Source organism: Chiloscyllium punctatum, unplaced genomic scaffold, assembly GCF_047496795.1.
Source record: "Chiloscyllium punctatum isolate Juve2018m unplaced genomic scaffold, sChiPun1.3 scaffold_306, whole genome shotgun sequence".
In the NCBI taxonomy this organism is placed as follows: domain Eukaryota; kingdom Metazoa; phylum Chordata; class Chondrichthyes; order Orectolobiformes; family Hemiscylliidae; genus Chiloscyllium; species Chiloscyllium punctatum.
In genome coordinates this window covers 257,501-270,000 of record NW_027310040.1, presented here as the reverse complement: position 1 = coordinate 270,000, position 12,500 = coordinate 257,501, and positions in this window count along the sequence as shown.

The window sequence follows — 12,500 nt, the reverse complement described above, 5'->3', positions numbered from 1 at the left end:
ACTTGGCCGGGTGGCAGAGGAGGACCAGACTATTCACAGATAGCGGCCCAACGACTCCCAGAGCCGGTCGTGCGGCGCGCGAGGTCTGCTCTCTTCACAAGAGGCTTTATTAGGGAGTGCTAAGGCAAGGTTCTGTGCCCTCCACCCTCATCGCAACACCCATGGGAGCCTCCGGTCGTCAATAGACCGCCGCACCGGCCTCTGACTGACTCTCAGAATGGACGGAAAGAGCCGGGTAAGCCTTTCAAAAGATTCGACCACGTGCCGAAAACTTTAGACTTCCGTGAGCTCTCCGGCTTGCACCGAGACCCGAAGTCGACGTGCTAAGCACCACGGGACCCCTTTCGCCTGCAGGTCCCGAGCCGCCTTTATTTGCTGTTACGAGCATCGTGTGCCCCATACCTGCGTGACAAGCACCGCAGGGCGGCAGAGCCATCGCACTTGGCCGGGTGGCAGAGGAGGACCAGACTATTCACAGATAGCGGCCCAACGACTCCCAGAGCCGGTCGTGCGGCGCGCGAGGTCTGCTCTCTTCACAAGAGGCTTTATTAGGGAGTGCTAAGGCAAGGTTCTGTGCCCTCCACCCTCATCGCAACACCCATGGGAGCCTCCGGTCGTCAATAGACCGCCGCACCGGCCTCTGACTGACGCTCAGAATGGACGGAAAGAGCCGGGTAAGCCTTTCAAAAGATTCGACCACGTGCCGAAAACTTTAGACTTCCGTGAGCTCTCCGGCTTGCACCGAGACCCGAAGTCGACGTGCTAAGCACCACGGGACCCCTTTCGCCTGCAGGTCCCGAGCCGCCTTTATTTGCTGTTACGAGCATCGTGTGCCCCATACCTGCGTGACAAGCACCGCAGGGCGGCAGAGCCATCGCACTTGGCCGGGTGGCAGAGGAGGACCAGACTATTCACAGATAGCGGCCCAACGACTCCCAGAGCCGGTCGTGCGGCGCGCGAGGTCTGCTCTCTTCACAAGAGGCTTTATTAGGGAGTGCTAAGGCAAGGTTCTGTGCCCTCCACCCTCATCGCAACACCCATGGGAGCCTCCGGTCGTCAATAGACCGCCGCACCGGCCTCTGACTGACTCTCAGAATGGACGGAAAGAGCCGGGTAAGCCTTTCAAAAGATTCGACCACGTGCCGAAAACTTTAGACTTCCGTGAGCTCTCCGGCTTGCACCGAGACCCGAAGTCGGCGTGCTAAGCACCACGGGACCCCTTTCGCCTGCAGGTCCCGAGCCGCCTTTATTTGCTGTTACGAGCATCGTGTGCCCCATACCTGCGTGACAAGCACCGCAGGGCGGCAGAGCCATCGCACTTGGCCGGGTGGCAGAGGAGGACCAGACTATTCACAGATAGCGGCCCAACGACTCCCAGAGCCGGTCGTGCGGCGCGCGAGGTCTGCTCTCGTCACAAGAGGCTTTAGGGAGTGCTCAGGCAAGGGTCAGCCCGCAGCCTTCCTGGCAACACCCAGGGGAACCAGGCCACTCGCGTCTCTCGCCTTCATTTTCGACACGAGCGCCTGCGGAGGGCCACCACCCCCTCCGATTGTCAAGAGACCTCCGCACCGGCCTCTGACTTACTCTCAGAATGGACGGAAAGAGCCGGGTAAGCCTTTGAAAAGATTCGACCACGTGCCGAAAACTTTAGACTTCCGTGAGCTCTCCGGCTTGCACCGAGACCCGAAGTCGACGTGCTTAGCACCACGGGACCCCTTTCGCCTGCAGGTCCCGAGCCGCCTTTTATTTTTGTTACGAGTATCGTGTTCCCCAAACCTGGGTGACGAGCACCGCAGGGCGGCAGAGCCATCGCGCTTGTCCGGGTGGCAGAGGAGGACCAGACTATTCACAAATAGCGGCCCAACGACTCCCAGAGCCGGTCGTGCGGCACGCGAGGTCTGCTCTCATCACAAGAGGCTTTAGGGAGTGCTCAGGCAACGGTCAGCCCGCAGCCTTCTTGGCAACACCCAAGGGAACCAGGCCACTCGCGTCTCTCGCCTTCATTTTGGACACGAGCGCCTGTGGAGGGACGGCCGGAGTCAACGTGGGGTTTGCCCGCCCTCCAATAGTGTCAAAAGACCGCCGCACAAGTCTCTGACCGACTCTTAGAACAGACAGAAAGAGTTTGTCAAATCTGTCAAAAAATTGACAAAGTGTCAAAAATTCGACTTCCAAGAGCTCTCCGGCATGCACTCATACCTGTCATTAAAGTGCTATGCCCGTGGAACCGTTTTTCGGATGCCTTTCAGAACGGTCCCGCGCCGCCATTTTGTTCTAAAAATCGTGTTCCCATATATCTCCGGGTACCCCGCCAACCTCACTGCGGAAAAACTACAAGTGGCACTGAATGGGTCTGAATTCCAAATTTGACTGCATCGGTCTGGAACTCGGTCCGGTCAAAACCGTTTGGATTTTCCTCGGTCCGGACTTCCGCGACAGACAAAGTTAAAGTTTTCGGGCTGCAGGCACAAAACGACAGCTGGCCATTTGCCGGGCTCAACTCACCCAATTCCTCCGGCACTTCGGAGCACATGTTCGGCGTAGGTTTGCGAATCTTTCCCGATGCTTCAGCATTTTCCTCCGCTGACACTTAGAATATTTTTCACACTTTGCTGAAAATTTTTCTAAGTGTTTTTTCCCAAGTTTTTCTGGTTACTGATTTCTTCTTTTTAAACATTTTTCTAAGTTTTTCTGGTTACTCACTTCTTCTTTTTAAACATTTTTCTAAGTTTTTCTGGTTACTGATTTCTTCTTTTTAAACATTTTTCGCAGTTTTTCTGGTTACTCATTTCTTCTTTTTAAACATTTTTCGCAGTTTTTCTGGTTACTGATTTCTTCTTTTTAAACATTTTTCTAAGTTTTTCTGGTTACTCATTTCTTCTTTTTAAACATTTTTCTAAGTTTTCCAGGTTACTGATTTCTTCTTTTTAAACATTTTTCTAAGTTTTTCTGGTTACTGATTTCTTCTTTTTAAACATTTTTCTAAGTTTTTCTGGTTACTCATTTCTTCTTTTTAAACATTTTTCTAAGTTTTCCAGGTTACTGATTTCTTCTTTTTAAACATTTTTCGCAGTTTTTCTGGTTACTGATTTCTTCTTTTTAAACATTTTTCTAAGTTTTTCTGGTTACTCACTTCTTCTTTTTAAACATTTTTCTAAGTTTTTCTGGTTACTGATTTCTTCTTTTTAAACATTTTTCTAAGTTTTTCTGGTTACTCACTTCTTCTTTTTAAACATTTTTCTAAGTTTTTCTGGTTACTCACTTCTTCTTTTTAAACATTTTTCTAAGTTTTCCAGGTTACTGATTTCTTCTTTTTAAACATTTTTCGCAGTTTTTCTGGTTACTGATTTCTTCTTTTTAAACATTTTTCTAAGTTTTTCTGGTTACTCACTTCTTCTTTTTAAACATTTTTCTAAGTTTTTCTGGTTACTGATTTCTTCTTTTTAAACATTTTTCTAAGTTTTTCTGGTTACTGATTTCTTCTTTTTAAACATTTTTCTAAGTTTTTCTGGTTACTCACTTCTTCTTTTTAAACATTTTTCTAAGTTTTTCTGGTTACTCACTTCTTCTTTTTAAACATTTTTCTAAGTTTTTCTGGTTACTCATTTCTTCTTTTTAAACATTTTTCTAAGTTTTCCAGGTTACTGATTTCTTCTTTTTAAACATTTTTCGCAGTTTTTCTGGTTACTGATTTCTTCTTTTTAAACATTTTTCTAAGTTTTTCTGGTTACTCATTTCTTCTTTTTAAACATTTTTCTAAGTTTTCCAGGTTACTGATTTCTTCTTTTTAAACATTTTTCGCAGTTTTTCTGGTTACTGATTTCTTCTTTTTAAACATTTTTCTAAGTTTTCCAGGTTACTGATTTCTTCTTTTTAAACATTTTTCGCAGTTTTTCTGGTTACTGATTTCTTCTTTTTAGACATTTTTCTAAGTTTTTCTGGTTACTCACTTCTTCTTTTTAAACATTTTTCTAAGTTTTTCTGGTTACTGATTTCTTCTTTTTAAACATTTTTCTAAGTTTTTCTGGTTACTCACTTCTTCTTTTTAAACATTTTTCTAAGTTTTTCTGGTTACTGATTTCTTCTTTTTAAACATTTTTCTAAGTTTTCCAGGTTACTGATTTCTTCTTTTTAAACATTTTTCGCAGTTTTTCTGGTTACTGATTTCTTCTTTTTAGACATTTTTCTAAGTTTTTCTGGTTACTCACTTCTTCTTTTTAAACATTTTTCTAAGTTTTCCTGGTTACTCATTTCTTCTTTTTAAACATTTTTCGCAGTTTTTCTGGTTACTCACTTCTTCTTTTTAAACATTTTTCTAAGTTTTCCTGGTTACTCATTTCTTCTTTTTAAACATTTTTCGCAGTTTTTCTGGTTACTGATTTCTTCTTTTTAAACATTTTTCTAAGTTTTTCTGGTTACTCACTTCTTCTTTTTAAACATTTTTCTAAGTTTTTCTGGTTACTGATTTCTTCTTTTTAAACATTTTTCTAAGTTTTTCTGGTTACTCACTTCTTCTTTTTAAACATTTTTCTAATTTTTCCAGGTTACTGATTTCTTCTTTTTAAACATTTTTCTAAGTTTTCCTGGTTACTCATTTCTTCTTTTTAAACATTTTTCTAAGTTTTTCTGGTTACTCATTTCTTCTTTTTAAACATTTTTCGCAGTTTTTCTGGTTACTCACTTCTTCTTTTTAAACATTTTTCTAAGTTTTTCTGGTTACTGATTTCTTCTTTTTAAACATTTTTCTAAGTTTTCCTGGTTACTCATTTCTTCTTTTTAAACATTTTTCTAAGTTTTCCTGGTTACTCATTTCTTCTTTTTAACCATTTTTCTAAGTTTTTCTGGTTACTGATTTCTTCTTTTTAAACATTTTTCTAAGTTTTCCTGGTTACTCATTTCTTCTTTTTAAACATTTTTCTAAGTTTTTCTGGTTACTGATTTCTTCTTTTTAAACATTTTTCTAAGTTTTTCTGGTTACTCACTTCTTCTTTTTAAACATTTTTCTAAGTTTTTCTGGTTACTCACTTCTTCTTTTTAAACATTTTTCTAAGTTTTCCAGGTTACTGATTTCTTCTTTTTAAACATTTTTCGCAGTTTTTCTGGTTACTGATTTCTTCTTTTTAAACATTTTTCTAAGTTTTTCTGTTTACTCATTTAGCACTTTCAGGCACTTTCCCATCATTTCCTCGTTCCCGATTTCACCCTTTAAAACGCTTTCGGGCATTTCCCTAAGTTTTGCAGTTCACTCGTTTGGGACTCACTGACACCTTCTCTAGCTTCCCTGCTCACTTTTTTCGTAATGTTGAGAAAATTCGAACCCTTTCCTTAACTATGCCGGTTACTGACTTCACCGCTTCAGACCCTTGTCCCCGTAACGAAAGATACCAGTTCCCACCGTGGGAAATGCATGAAAATCGGCCTGTACACGGGGGAGGCACCCGCCTCGAAGACGAGACCGTCGGCAGAACCGCCGGGTCAAACCCGGCTGAGCTACCCGGCTTACAAGTCTCAAAGTCGGGTTGAGCAGTCACGTTCACTCCCATTCCCTTTTGGACCACTTCCCACGGTTGGAAATGCATGAAAATCGGCCTGGACACGGGGGAGGGTCCGCCCTCGAAGACGAGACCGTCGGCAGAACCACCGGGTCAAACCCGGCTGAGCTACCCGGCTTACAAGTCTCAAAGTCGGTATGAGCAGTCACGTTCACTCCCATTCCCTTTTGGACCACTTCCCACGGTTGGAAATGCATGAAAATCGGCCTGTACACGGGGGAGGCACCCGCCCCGAAGACGAGACCGTCGGCAGAACCGCCGGGTCAAACCCGGCTGACCTACCCGGCTTACAAGTCTCAAAGTCGGGTTGAGCAGTCACGTTCACTCCCATTCCCTTTTGGACCACTTCCCACCGATAGAAATGCACGAAATTCGGCCTGGGCACGGTGGGCGCTCCCCCCTCGAAGACGGGACCGTCGGCAGAACCGCCGGATCAAACCCGGCTGAGCTACCCGGCTTACAAGTCTCAAAGTCGGTATGAGCAGTCACGTCCACCCCCATTCCCTTTTGGGCCACTTCCCACGCTTCGAAATGCATGAAAATCGGCCTGAACACGGGGGAGGGTCCGCCCTCGAAGACGAGACCGTCGGCAGAACCACCGGGTCAAACCCGGCTGAGCTACCCGGCTTACAAGTCTCAAAGTCGGTATGAGCAGTCACGTTCACTCCCATTCCCTTTTGGACCACTTCCCACGGTTGGAAATGCATGAAAATCGGCCTGTACACGGGGGAGGCACCCGCCCCGAAGACGAGACCGTCGGCAGAACCGCCGGGTCAAACCCGGCTGAGCTACCCGGCTCGGAAGCGCCAAAGTCGGCTTGAGCAGTCACATTCACTCCCATCCCCTTTTGGACCACTTCCGGCGGTTCGAAATGCATGAAAATCGGCCTGTACACGGGGGAGGCACCCGCCTCGAAGACGAGACCGTCGGCAGAACCGCCGGATCAAGCCCGGCTGAGCTACCCGGCTTACAAGTCTCAAAGTCGGTATGAGCAGTCACGTCCACCCCCATTCCGTTTTGGACCACTTCCCACGGTTCTAAATGCATGAACTTCGGCCTGGACACGGGGGAGGCAGCCGCCCCGAAGACGAGACCGTCGGCAGAACCGCCGGGTCAAACCCGGCCGACCTACCCGGCTTACAAGTCTCAAAGTCGGGTTGAGCAGTCACATTCACTCCCATCGACCTTTGGACCACTTCCCACCGTTGGAAATGCATGAAAATCGGCCTGAACACGGGGGAGTCTCCCCCCTCGATGACGAGACCGTCGGCAGAACCGCCGGATCAAACCCGGCCGAGCTACCCGGGTTAGAAGCCTCAAAGTCGGTATGAGCAGTCACGTTCACCCCCATTCCCTTTTGGACCACTTCCCACGGTTCGAAATGCATGAAAATCGGCCTGTACACGGTGGAGGGTCCGCCCCCGATGACGAGACCGTCGGCAGAACCGCCGGGCCAAACCCGGCTGAGCTACCCGGCTCGGAAGCGCCAAAGTCGGCTTGAGCAGTCACATTCACTCCCATCCCCTTTTGGACCACTTCCCACGGTTCGAAATGCATGAAAATCGGCCTGTACACGGGGGAGGCAACCGCCTCGAAGACGAGACCGTCGGCAGAACCGCCGGATCAAACCCGGCTGAGCTACCCGGCTCGGAAGCCTCAAAGTCGGGTTGAGCAGTCACATTCACTCCCATCGACCTTTGGACCACTTCCCACCGATAGAAATGCACGAAAATCGGCCTGTACACGGGGGAGGGCCCCCTCTCGAAGGCGAGACCGTCGGCAGCACCGCCGGGTCAAACCCGGCTGAGCTACCCGGGTTAGAAGCCTCAAAGTCGGCTTGAGCAGTCACGTTCACTCCCATCCCCTTTTGGACCACTTCCGGCGGTTCGAAATGCATGAAAATCGGCCTGTACACGGGGGAGGGTCCGCCCTCGAAGACGAGACCGTCGGCAGAACCGCCGGGTCAAACCCGGCCGAGCTACCCGGGTTAGAAGCCTCAAAGTCGGTATGAGCAGTCACATTCACTCCCATCGACCTTTGGACCACTTCCCACGGTTCGAAATGCACAAAATTCGGCCTGAACACGGGGGACGCTCCCCCCTCGAAGACGAGACCCTCGGCAGAACCGCCGGGTCAAACCCGGCTGAGCTACCCGGCTCGGAAGCGCCAAAGTCGGGTTGAGCAGTCACGTTCACCCCCATTCCCTTTTGGACCACTTCCCACGGTTCGAAATGCACAAAATTCGGCCTGAACACGGGGGACGCTCCCCCCTCGAAGACGAGACCGTCGGCAGAACCGCCGGGTCAAACCCGGCTGAGCTACCCGGCTCGGAAGCGCCAAAGTCGGCTTGAGCAGTCACATTCACTCCCATCCCCTTTTGGACCACTTCCGGCGGTTCGAAATGCATGAAAATCGGCCTGTACACGGGGGAGGCACCCGCCTCGAAGACGAGACCGTCGGCAGAACCGCCGGATCAAACCCGGCTGAGCTACCCGGCTCGGAAGCGCCAAAGTCGGGTTGAGCAGTCACGTTCACTCCCATCCGCTTTTGGACCACTTCCCACGGTTCGAAATGCATGAAAATCGGCCTGTACACGGGGGAGGGTCCGCCCTCGAAGACGAGACCGTCGGCAGAACCGCCGGGTCAAACCCGGCCGAGCTACCCGGGTTAGAAACCTCAAAGTCGGTATGAGCAGTCACATTCACTCCCATCGACCTTTGGACCACTTCCCACGGTTCGAAATGCACAAAATTCGGCCTGAACACGGGGGACGCTCCCCCCTCGAAGACGAGACCCTCGGCAGAACCGCCGGGTCAAACCCGGCTGAGCTACCCGGCTCGGAAGCGCCAAAGTCGGGTTGAGCAGTCACGTTCACCCCCATTCCCTTTTGGACCACTTCCCACGGTTCGAAATGCACAAAATTCGGCCCGAACACGGGGGACGCTCCCCCCTCGAAGACGAGACCGTCGGCAGAACCGCAGGATCAAACCCGGCTGAGCTACCCGGCTTACAAGTCTCAAAGTCGGTATGAGCAGTCACGTCCACCCCCATTCCCTTTTGGACCACTTCCCACGGTTGGAAATGCATGAAAATCGGCCTGTACACGGGGGAGGCCCCCCTCGCGAAGGCGAGACCGTCGGCAGAACCGCCGGGTCAAACCCGGCTGAGCTACCCGGCTCGGAAGCGCCAAAGTCGGGTTGAGCAGTCACGTTCACTCCCATTCCCTTTTGGACCACTTCCCACCGATAGAAATGCATGAAAATCGGCCTGTACACGGGGGAGGCACCCGCCCCGAAGACGAGACCGTCGGCAGAACCGCCGGATCAAACCCGGCTGAGCTACCCGGCTCGGAAGCGCCAAAGTCGGGTTGAGCAGTCACATTCACTCCCATCACCTTTTGGACCACTTCCCACGGTTGCAAATGCATGAAAATCGGCCTGGACACGGGGGAGGCAGCCGCCCCGAAGACGAGACCGTCGGCAGAACCGCCGGATCAAACCCGGCTGAGCTACCCGGCTCGGAAGCGCCAAAGTCGGCTTGAGCAGTCACGTTCACTCCCATTCCCTTTTGGACCACTTCCCACGGTTCGAAATGCACAATATTCGGCCTGAACACGGGGGACGCTCCCCCCTCGAAGACGAGACCGACGGCAGAACCGCCGGGTCAAACCCGGCTGAGCTACCCGGCTCGGAAGCGCCAAAGTCGGGTTGAGCAGTCACGTTCACTCCCATCCCCTTTTGGACCACTTCCCACGGTTGGAAATGCATGAAAATCGGCCTGTACACGGGGGAGGCACCCGCCTCGAAGACAAGACCGTCGGCAGAACCGCCGGGTCAAACCCGGCCGAGCTACCCGGCTTACAAGTCTCAAAGTCGGTATGAGCAGTCACGTCCACCCCCATTCCCTTTTGGACCACTTCCCACGGTTCGAAATGCATGAAAATCGGCCTGAACACGGGGGAGGGTCCGCCCTCGAAGACGAGACCGTCGGCAGAACCGCCGGATCAAACCCGGCCGACCTACCCGGCTTACAAGTCTCAAAGTCGGGTTGAGCAGTCACATTCACTCCCATCGACCTTTTGGACCACTTCCCACGGTTGCAAATGCATGAAAATCGGCCTGGACACGGGGGAGGCAGCCGCCCCGAAGACGAGACCGTCGGCAGAACCGCCGGATCAAACCCGGCTGAGCTACCCGGCTCGGAAGCGCCAAAGTCGGCTTGAGCAGTCACGTTCACTCCCATTCCCTTTTGGACCACTTCCCACGGTTCGAAATGCACAATATTCGGCCTGAACACGGGGGACGCTCCCCCCTCGAAGACGAGACCGACGGCAGAACCGCCGGGTCAAACCCGGCTGAGCTACCCGGCTCGGAAGCGCCAAAGTCGGGTTGAGCAGTCACGTTCACTCCCATCCCCTTTTGGACCACTTCCCACGGTTGGAAATGCATGAAAATCGGCCTGTACACGGGGGAGGCACCCGCCTCGAAGACAAGACCGTCGGCAGAACCGCCGGGTCAAACCCGGCCGAGCTACCCGGCTTACAAGTCTCAAAGTCGGTATGAGCAGTCACGTCCACCCCCATTCCCTTTTGGACCACTTCCCACGGTTCGAAATGCATGAAAATCGGCCTGAACACGGGGGAGGGTCCGCCCTCGAAGACGAGACCGTCGGCAGAACCGCCGGATCAAACCCGGCCGACCTACCCGGCTTACAAGTCTCAAAGTCGGGTTGAGCAGTCACATTCACTCCCATCGACCTTTGGACCACTTCCCACCGTTGGAAATGCATGAAAATCGGCCTGAACACGGGGGAGTCTCCCCCCTCGATGACGAGACCGTCGGCAGAACCGCCGGATCAAACCCGGCTGAGCTACCCGGGTTAGAAGCCTCAAAGTCGGGTTGAGCAGTCACTTTCACCCCCATCCCCTTTCGGACCCCTTCCCACGGTTGGAAATGCATGAAAATCGGCCTGTACACGGTGGGCGCTCCCCCCTCGAAGACGGGACCGTCGGCAGAACCGCCGGATCAAACCCGGCTGAGCTACCCGGCTTACAAGTCTCAAAGTCGGTATGAGCAGTCACGTCCACCCCCATTCCCTTTTGGGCCACTTCCCACGCTTCGAAATGCATGAAAATCGGCCTGAACACGGGGGAGGGTCCGCCCTCGAAGACGAGACCGTCGGCAGAACCACCGGGTCAAACCCGGCTGAGCTACCCGGCTTACAAGTCTCAAAGTCGGTATGAGCAGTCACGTCCACCCCCATCGACCTTTGGACCACTTCCCACCGTTGGAAATGCATGAAAATCGGCCTGAACACGGGGGAGTCTCCCCCCTCGATGACGAGACCGTCGGCAGAACCGCCGGATCAAACCCGGCTGAGCTACCCGGGTTAGAAGCCTCAAAGTCGGGTTGAGCAGTCACTTTCACCCCCATCCCCTTTCGGACCCCTTCCCACGGTTGGAAATGCATGAAAATCGGCCTGTACACGGTGGGCGCTCCCCCCTCGAAGACGAGACCGTCTGCAGAACCGCCGGGTCAAATCCGGCTGAGCTACCCGCGTTACAGGTCTCAAAGTCGGCTTGAGCAGTCACATTCAATCCCATTCCCGTTTGGACCTCTTCCCGCCGATGGAAATGCACAAAATTCGGCCTGAACACGGGGGACGCTCCCCCCTCGAAGGCGAGACCGTCGCCAGAACCGCCGGGTCAAACCCGGCTGAGCTACCCGCGTTACAGGTCTCAAAGTCGGCTTGAGCAGTCACATTCAATCCCATTCCCGTTTGGACCTCTTCCCGCCGATGGAAATGCACAAAATTCGGCCTGAACACGGGGGACGCTCCCCCCTCGAAGGCGAGACCGTCGCCAGAACCGCCGGGTCAAACCCGGCTGAGCTACCCGCGTTACAGGTCTCAAAGTCGGCTTGAGCAGTCACGTTCAATCCCATTCCCGTTTGGACCTCTTCCCGCCGATGGAAATGCATGAAAATCGGCCTGGACACGGGGGAGGCAGCCGCCTCGAAGACGAGACCGTCGGCAGAACCGCCGGATCAAACCCGGCTGAGCTACCCGGGTTAGAAGCCTCAAAGTCGGGTTGAGCAGTCACTTTCACCCCCATCCCCTTTCGGACCCCTTCCCACGGTTGGAAATGCATGAAAATCGGCCTGTACACGGTGGGCGCCCCCCCCCCGAAGACGAGACCGTCGGCAGAACCGCCGGGTCAAACCCGGCTGAGCTACCCGGCTTACAAGTCTCAAAGTCGGGTTGAGCAGTCACGTTCACTCCCATTCCCTTTTGGACCACTTCCCACGGTTCGAAATGCACAATATTCGGCCTGAACACGGGGGACGCTCCCCCCTCGAAGACGAGACCGACGGCAGAACCGCCGGGTCAAACCCGGCTGAGCTACCCGGCTCGGAAGCGCCAAAGTCGGCTTGAGCAGTCACATTCACTCCCATCCCCTTTTGGACCACTTCCGGCGGTTCGAAATGCATGAAAATCGGCCTGTACACGGGGGAGGCACCCGCCTCGAAGACGAGACCGTCGGCAGAACCGCCGGATCAAACCCGGCTGCGCTACCCGGCTCGCAAGTCTCAAAGTCGGGTTGAGCAGTCACGTTCACTCCCATCCGCTTTTGGACCACTTCCCACGGTTCGAAATGCATGAAAATCGGCCTGTACACGGGGGAGGGTCCGCCCTCGAAGACGAGACCGTCGGCAGAACCGCCGGGTCAAACCCGGCCGAGCTACCCGGGTTAGAAGCCTCAAAGTCGGTATGAGCAGTCACATTCACTCCCATCGACCTTTGGACCACTTCCCACGGTTCGAAATGCACAAAATTCGGCCTGAACACGGGGGACGCTCCCCCCTCGAAGACGAGACCGTCGGCAGAACCGCCGGGTCAAACCCGGCTGAGCTACCCGCGTTACAGGTCTCAAAGTCGGCTTGAGCAGTC